This window comes from Macaca thibetana, chromosome 2, assembly GCF_024542745.1.
Source record: "Macaca thibetana thibetana isolate TM-01 chromosome 2, ASM2454274v1, whole genome shotgun sequence".
NCBI lineage: Eukaryota > Metazoa > Chordata > Mammalia > Primates > Cercopithecidae > Macaca > Macaca thibetana.
The window spans coordinates 124,840,399-124,846,860 of record NC_065579.1 but is presented as its reverse complement, the minus strand read 5'-3'; the positions used below and the strand labels follow the sequence as shown (position 1 = coordinate 124,846,860).

At 34.2% G+C, this 6,462-nt stretch overlaps 1 long non-coding RNA gene across 1 annotated transcript; it reads left to right on the top strand.

Moving 5' to 3' along the window:
- Positions 1-488: 488 nt before the first annotated feature.
- On the top strand, positions 489-2,795 carry LOC126949365 (uncharacterized). The gene is made up of 2 exons (XR_007723688.1): positions 489-1,099; positions 2,588-2,795. It is a non-coding gene; the product is annotated as an uncharacterized LOC126949365 (long non-coding RNA).
- Positions 2,796-6,462: the final 3,667 nt, after the last annotated feature.

The window sequence follows — 6,462 nt, the reverse complement described above, 5'->3', positions numbered from 1 at the left end:
CCTGAGGAACGGTGAACCATGGAAAGCAGGGGAAGCAGCCCTGCCATTTGTAGAGTGAGAGAGCAGTCTCTCTCACTCTACAAATGGCATCACTCATTTGGCGATGACATTTGTGATGAGACCTGAAAGCGTAGGAGGAAACTAATGGGTTCCACCCAGTGTGGGAGGATGCTCTAGGGAGTATGCTAGGAGTGTCTCCACGAGACCAACTTGCCATTCCATCCCAAGAGTGCCTCACACACAGGAGACACTTAAATATTTACTGAATTTGCTTGACTTGAAAGATATGTCATTTAAGTCTTAAAAACTGTAGGACCTAGGCTGACTGAGTTAAACCGTATCAGTCAATAGTTCATCTTAATTCTGCCTCTGAAAACTGCCTGTCTGCCATGAGGTCTATCTTAGAACCAGATAGACCAACACACTGGTCCTAAATGTTGAAGACTTTCCTCTAGGGATGTAGAGACTTGGGATAGTTTAAAATGCGTTCTCCATTTAAATGGAATGAAAGCTTATCTCTTTATTGTGCCTTGACGTCAAGTCGGCGATAAATATGGATATCAGACTATGCAAAATTATTTCTGAATTCCTGTCACTATGCCCCAATCAAACTTCTAAACACTTTAACTCGATGTTCAATGATCAGTTAGGATTGTCCACATACGTGGCTAAGCTGCTTATAATTCTTCATGTTTTTCCTCAATGAAAATATTTGGCTTAATCTCAAAATCATCAAAAAGACTAGACATAGGTTGGTCCAAACCACTCATTCTTTTTGTAGCAATTACTTTCCACCAAGAGGATGCCCACCCAGCTGGAAGAAAGCTGAAAGAGTGAAAGAATTTTTGCCTTGATTGATGCCAGGAATGACTCTGAGTTATTTTTTTCCTCACCGGATTGATCAAATCAAGCCTTTCTGCCGTTAAAAATATAAACAGTACTATGTCCCTCAGCGTGATGAGGGCCATGACAGATCTACTATCGATGAGGAACATCAGACACTCTCAAATAACATCAAATTTAAGAACCCAGAAAAAAATATACTGTGTGATCATGAGTGATAGCGTCGATTCCGGAGAAGAGAGCCTAGATAAAGAAGGTCAGTGATGATGAATATGTGAAATGATGAACCTTCCACCTCCAATAAAAACAAGATGCTGATCATGAAACTAATATTTCCAGTGTCTGGTATTTAAAAATCTTAAACAAATCACTATTGCCTTCCAGGCACGTATAATTGATCCTACTTGTATCAACAGTAAGTTCCTTTTCAGGTTTTTTTTTTCCACGTTAACTTCTTTTTAACATGGTATTATTTTCCTTAAATGGCATTTCTACTGACAACTACACTGAATGCACTGTATAATTATCATGTCTTCAGTTTCTTTTTCTACAGTTCTTTTTAATTACAAAATAATACCCTTCTGAAGAGCACATCTTTGGTATCTTAACCATCGTTGGGTCAATATAGCAGTGTGTGCTCATTATCAATATATTTTAATTATTTCATTCTTTCTAATGCCACATTTTTTGATTTCCACGAATTGCCAGGTAATTACGTTTGCATCAGGATAAATAATTAACGTTCTCTGGAGCAGAACGACCATTACATTCCTTTTTCCTTTTTTTTTTTTTTTTTTTACCCTGGCAACATAATAAATAGACAGGCATTTACCTGGATTAATTAAATGTGGTCTTTTTGGGGACAAGAGCAACATTTGGTGATTCCAGAATTGTTTTTTACCAAGCTCAGAATTTTCCAGAGCCAGAGTTTGTGGCCTCCTAACTCCTCTTTAAATAGAGCAACGCTGCTTTCTTTACATTTCTAAATTATCCTCTGTCCTTCTTCATCCCCTAATTCACCACTCTCCCCCGGCCCCCAAAGCAGAGTGTAGGTTGTGAAGACTAAGAGTGAAAAGGCTATTTACATATGTAAAATTATTGTATTATTTCCTTATATTATATATGCATAAAATTACAAAATTGTTTTACTATATAAAATTGTTATAGTAGAAAACAAATTCTGCTACAGTAAATTCTCCTGTATAAGGCAACAAAAACATGAACAATTTCACAAACATCTGTTAGCAAAACTTGTACAAGCTCACAAACAAAGTAACGAAGTGAACTAACGTAAGGTTCAGCAGGTGAAACTTGAGAGAAAAGCCAGGAGCTGGGTGAACATAGCAAAGTGTGTTGTGGCAAAGATTTACAGGAAGTTTCATTTCTTCATTGTTAATGGAAAAACTGCTTTTTAGCAATTTGCGGATATACATTCCTTGAAGCTGCTCTTTCAAAAGGAGAGGAAGAGTCCATGGCATTAGCTGTGTGACCATCAGACATGTTACTTAAGCTCTCTGTGCTGCAGCTTTCTCAACTGTAAACTAGGGCTGATAAGGGTGCCCAAGTACACACTTTTATAATGCCAGGGTTGTAATGTCCGTTGTTATTTGAAGAAGGCTTTTAAACTCCTACAGTTCTTCGAGCTTAACATCCCAACATCTTTAATAATTTCTCAAATTATTAACAGAAGCTTCAAAGATTCTAATGGTTTTGGTCATTCTTTCGTCTGTGCTCGATCTTAAAGGTCTCTGATGAACTATGGGACGTAGAAGAGAATGCCATGCTCCAGAAAGTCTGAATCGCATAGAACAAGATGAGAAAACTTGCCTTCCACTTTCATCTAACAATACAACTTAAACTGTTTTACTTTTAAATTCTCAGTTTCCTGGTTTTATCTTTTTTCTTCCTCCCTTTGTATTATTTAAAAAGTCTAATAAATGTGTTGCTAATTCCTTTCAATGTCCCTCTAGCTGCTGATTATTGGCTATGTGCCAATGATACAGCATTGAAGCACCTTTTCTAATTCCCGCCTTTACAACAGTGTTACACTGGATACAGCCAAGCACTTGCTTTTATTTTTGATAAGTCAATATTTCTATATGTAAGGAATAAATATCAAGTAAGTTGGTAAATCTCCCATTGTGATAAAAACAGTCAGTAGAACTAGATTTTCCTTGTAGAAATTATTATGTGAGAGGAGACAGAAGAAAAGCTATTTATTATATTTAAAAGATCATCATAGGAAAGGGGAAATTTACTTTATGCATTTCTGAAATGCTAATCTTAGACTGACTGGTCCAAGTTACAATCATCACAAATATTGTGGAAAAACAAATGTGAACAAAAGGTTGAAGGTTATGACTTATCTGGAACTACTCTGCCTAGAACTTAAATAGTAACTAATTATGGTCATCTTTAAATGGTATGACAAATAATACCACAGTATTTTATACTCTGTAACTTAGACCTGAATAAATAATTTGAAAAGTTTCTAATCCTGATATGTATTTTACTGAATTAATGTTTATGTAGTTTCAGAATCTTACCTGTCCTAAAGCCACATTAATTGAGCCTTTTATAAATCCTACTGCGAGCAAAGCAGTCAGTTTTGGGACGAGCTATTGTCATAGAATTCAGACAATATAATTTATTACTTCTGGTATCATGTAATATTTTATTAGGCATATTCTACATGTTGCAAATGTAAAGAGGTGCATTGCATAGTTTAGGTCCAAACATCTGCTCTTCTTTCTATAACCCTGAAAATGATGCCAACACATCCACTCTTACCATATTGCAATATTTGAAGAAGAGGTTGAAACAAAAACAACAGCTATGAAGTAATTTCATGCTCAGTAATATAAAAGGTGTTTCAATTTTCATAGAAAGACTTTTATACTGGGATGTAGGCAAACTCCGATGTCATTAATTAGATATTGCTGTTCCCTGTGTTCCAGTTTAGTCAAATATAATTTTTCAAATATTGATATCTAAGGCAATACATAAAAAATTTTAAATGAGCAGTTTATTACCATTTGTACTTTTAAAAGATCTCCCCCCCAAAAAAAAAAATAAAAGCATTTAACAAGGGGGAAATATAAAGAATTATTAAGATTTCAAATATTTTAATCAGCCAACCTGATCCACTGTTTAAGACATAGCATGAACCTCAAGAGGTGTCATTTGGAAGCGATTATAATGTAAACAAACATTGTAAAATAAGATTAGGAAATATAATTTTGATCCTTGCATTTTGTTAGAATCAGAAACTAAGGTAATTCAGGAATATTAGATTTTCCATAGATTTTTAAAGTCCCGACAGTAACATTTCTGTAAAAGGCTTTTTTTTGTATGAAATCTGTACACCATAAAGACTATTTAGTAAACATGGTTCCCTTTCTTAGAGATGGCTGAAATCCTGTAGCAACATAACGATTGTAGCAACGTAACGATCATCACCGTTTATTTTGTAAAATCATCTTCTGGGCAGCAAGACAGTATTACGTTTTACAAGATCCATGACTCGTGATGGGTGTTTATAACCAAATAAAGGATTTAATTATGGATATCTACAGAGTCAAGCTAACTGGCTGATTAAGTTGACACAAACAAAAAGGGGACTTTACAGAAATAAGTTTTAAGCTTTGCATCTTAGAAATAAGATGACTTTGCAGTACTATAAGAAGTGCCACCATGAAGTTGCATTTTAATGAACTCAACTGTTAAAAACAAATTGAATTGAAGTTTAATTTACCCTCATTTGTCTTTCACTATTCCTCACGTCATTTTCTCACTTTGCTTTTGACTTCATTTGTAAACTTGAACTTTACTCCTACTTAGAAATACAAGTTTTAGGTACTCCGCAAGAAATAACTCAAACTAAAGATATATTTTGAAACATTTTAGAAAAATCTTTGAAATGATAAAGCATAAAAATTTATTTTCTGTTTCCCAATAATATGAAATTACAAATATAATGATGTTCTTTCATCAAAACTGTTCCGAAAAACAACAAAACCCATAACCAAACCTCCTGGGGAAGAAAAGGCTGACTTCTATCTTTAGCAGGAAAGTAGAGAGTAAAAAAATTCTGTCTGAATAAACATTTTTTTAAATGCTTCTTTCTGAACCAGTTACTATGAGTCAAAGGGAAGCATCAACGTTCAGTATTCTGTATTGCCCATTTCTTGGAATTTTTTGAAATTATAGAATATGTAGTAGCTGACAGCAAATATTAATTTTTAAATATGAAACCCTATGACAAAATTGTTTATACTCTATAGAGACTTAAAGTATTATTATGTTATATTTTCAAATAATAGCATGAAATCTGTCTAGTACAAAAAAGGCAGTGTAGTCCTGTATTTTCCAGTGCTCTCTAACCTATTGAAATAGAGGAAGAATATAGAAAAATGTTTTTCAGGTAAAGAGATATTCAGTGTCAAATATGGTAAAACATGGGCACATTTAAAAATTACAGTTTTATAAAAATTACACCAAAATTCTTCTTCTCTTTATGGACATGTGTCATTCATTGTAAACCTTTGCTTTGTTTAAAGTGCAAATTCTGATGTTAGAGGTTCTGGGTTCAAATGTTACCCCCACTACTCACTAGCTTTGGAAACTCAGGCAAGGTATTTGATCTCTGAAGATGAATTCTACATCTGCAAAAATGGAGATTACAATCTACAACACTGGTTCATGAAACATGGCCAGTAGAGTTCCTATGCTATCCTTTTATCAATATTGTGGCTAATATAAAACAACTATTAATCCTGAAGTTCCCACTAAAACATTTTCCTAAAATAAAAACTGATAAAATATTTTTAATGGGGGAGAACAGTGTAGAATATACAAATGATTTTCATCTGTGTCCCAGCTTTGTAACTCAGCACCTTTGTGATTTTACAAAGGTCGTGATTCCTAAATGAACATTTGGTACCCTATCTGTGAAAAGGAGATAAGAACATCTGCCTCTAGTTTTTGAGTGAGTTCAGTTTATGTATGTAAATCATAAAACACTCTGCAACTGCTAATAATCGTGAAGAAAACTAGCAACTGCAACTTTTTTAAAGAAAAGATATCACAATTAAAGGTCGATGAACATTGATGGAGTAAGGCAATTTTTTATGATTTATGTGGGTTTTATCTGTTGGCTTTCCTCATCTCACTGTGGCATTAAACATATTACATTAACTAGTTGAAATCAGATTGAATACAATTCATTCTGGTCCACTTGCTGAAATACGCCAATAGGATGTTTTCCAATTTTCTCACATAATATTTCTCTTGTCCTTTGGGGTCATGTGGTAATTTCTGCAGGGAAAATAATCTAAGTACTGTGCAACTGATCAAAGTATTCCTACGAATACTGCCTTAGGACAAATGATTTGAACCCTTCCATTATCAAAACATCTGCAAATGTTCCTTTTATGTATGTGTCAATGAGTGAGCATATGCGAATTGAATTCCCTTCCTCCTCTGAGCACCTGACATACACCTGACATGTACAATTGAATTCACGAAAAATTGATAAATGGCATGAACTTTTAGGACTTAGCAACTTTGTGTAATAGGACAATACTCAAATCCTAGAAAGCCAGAAAACATTTTGCAAAG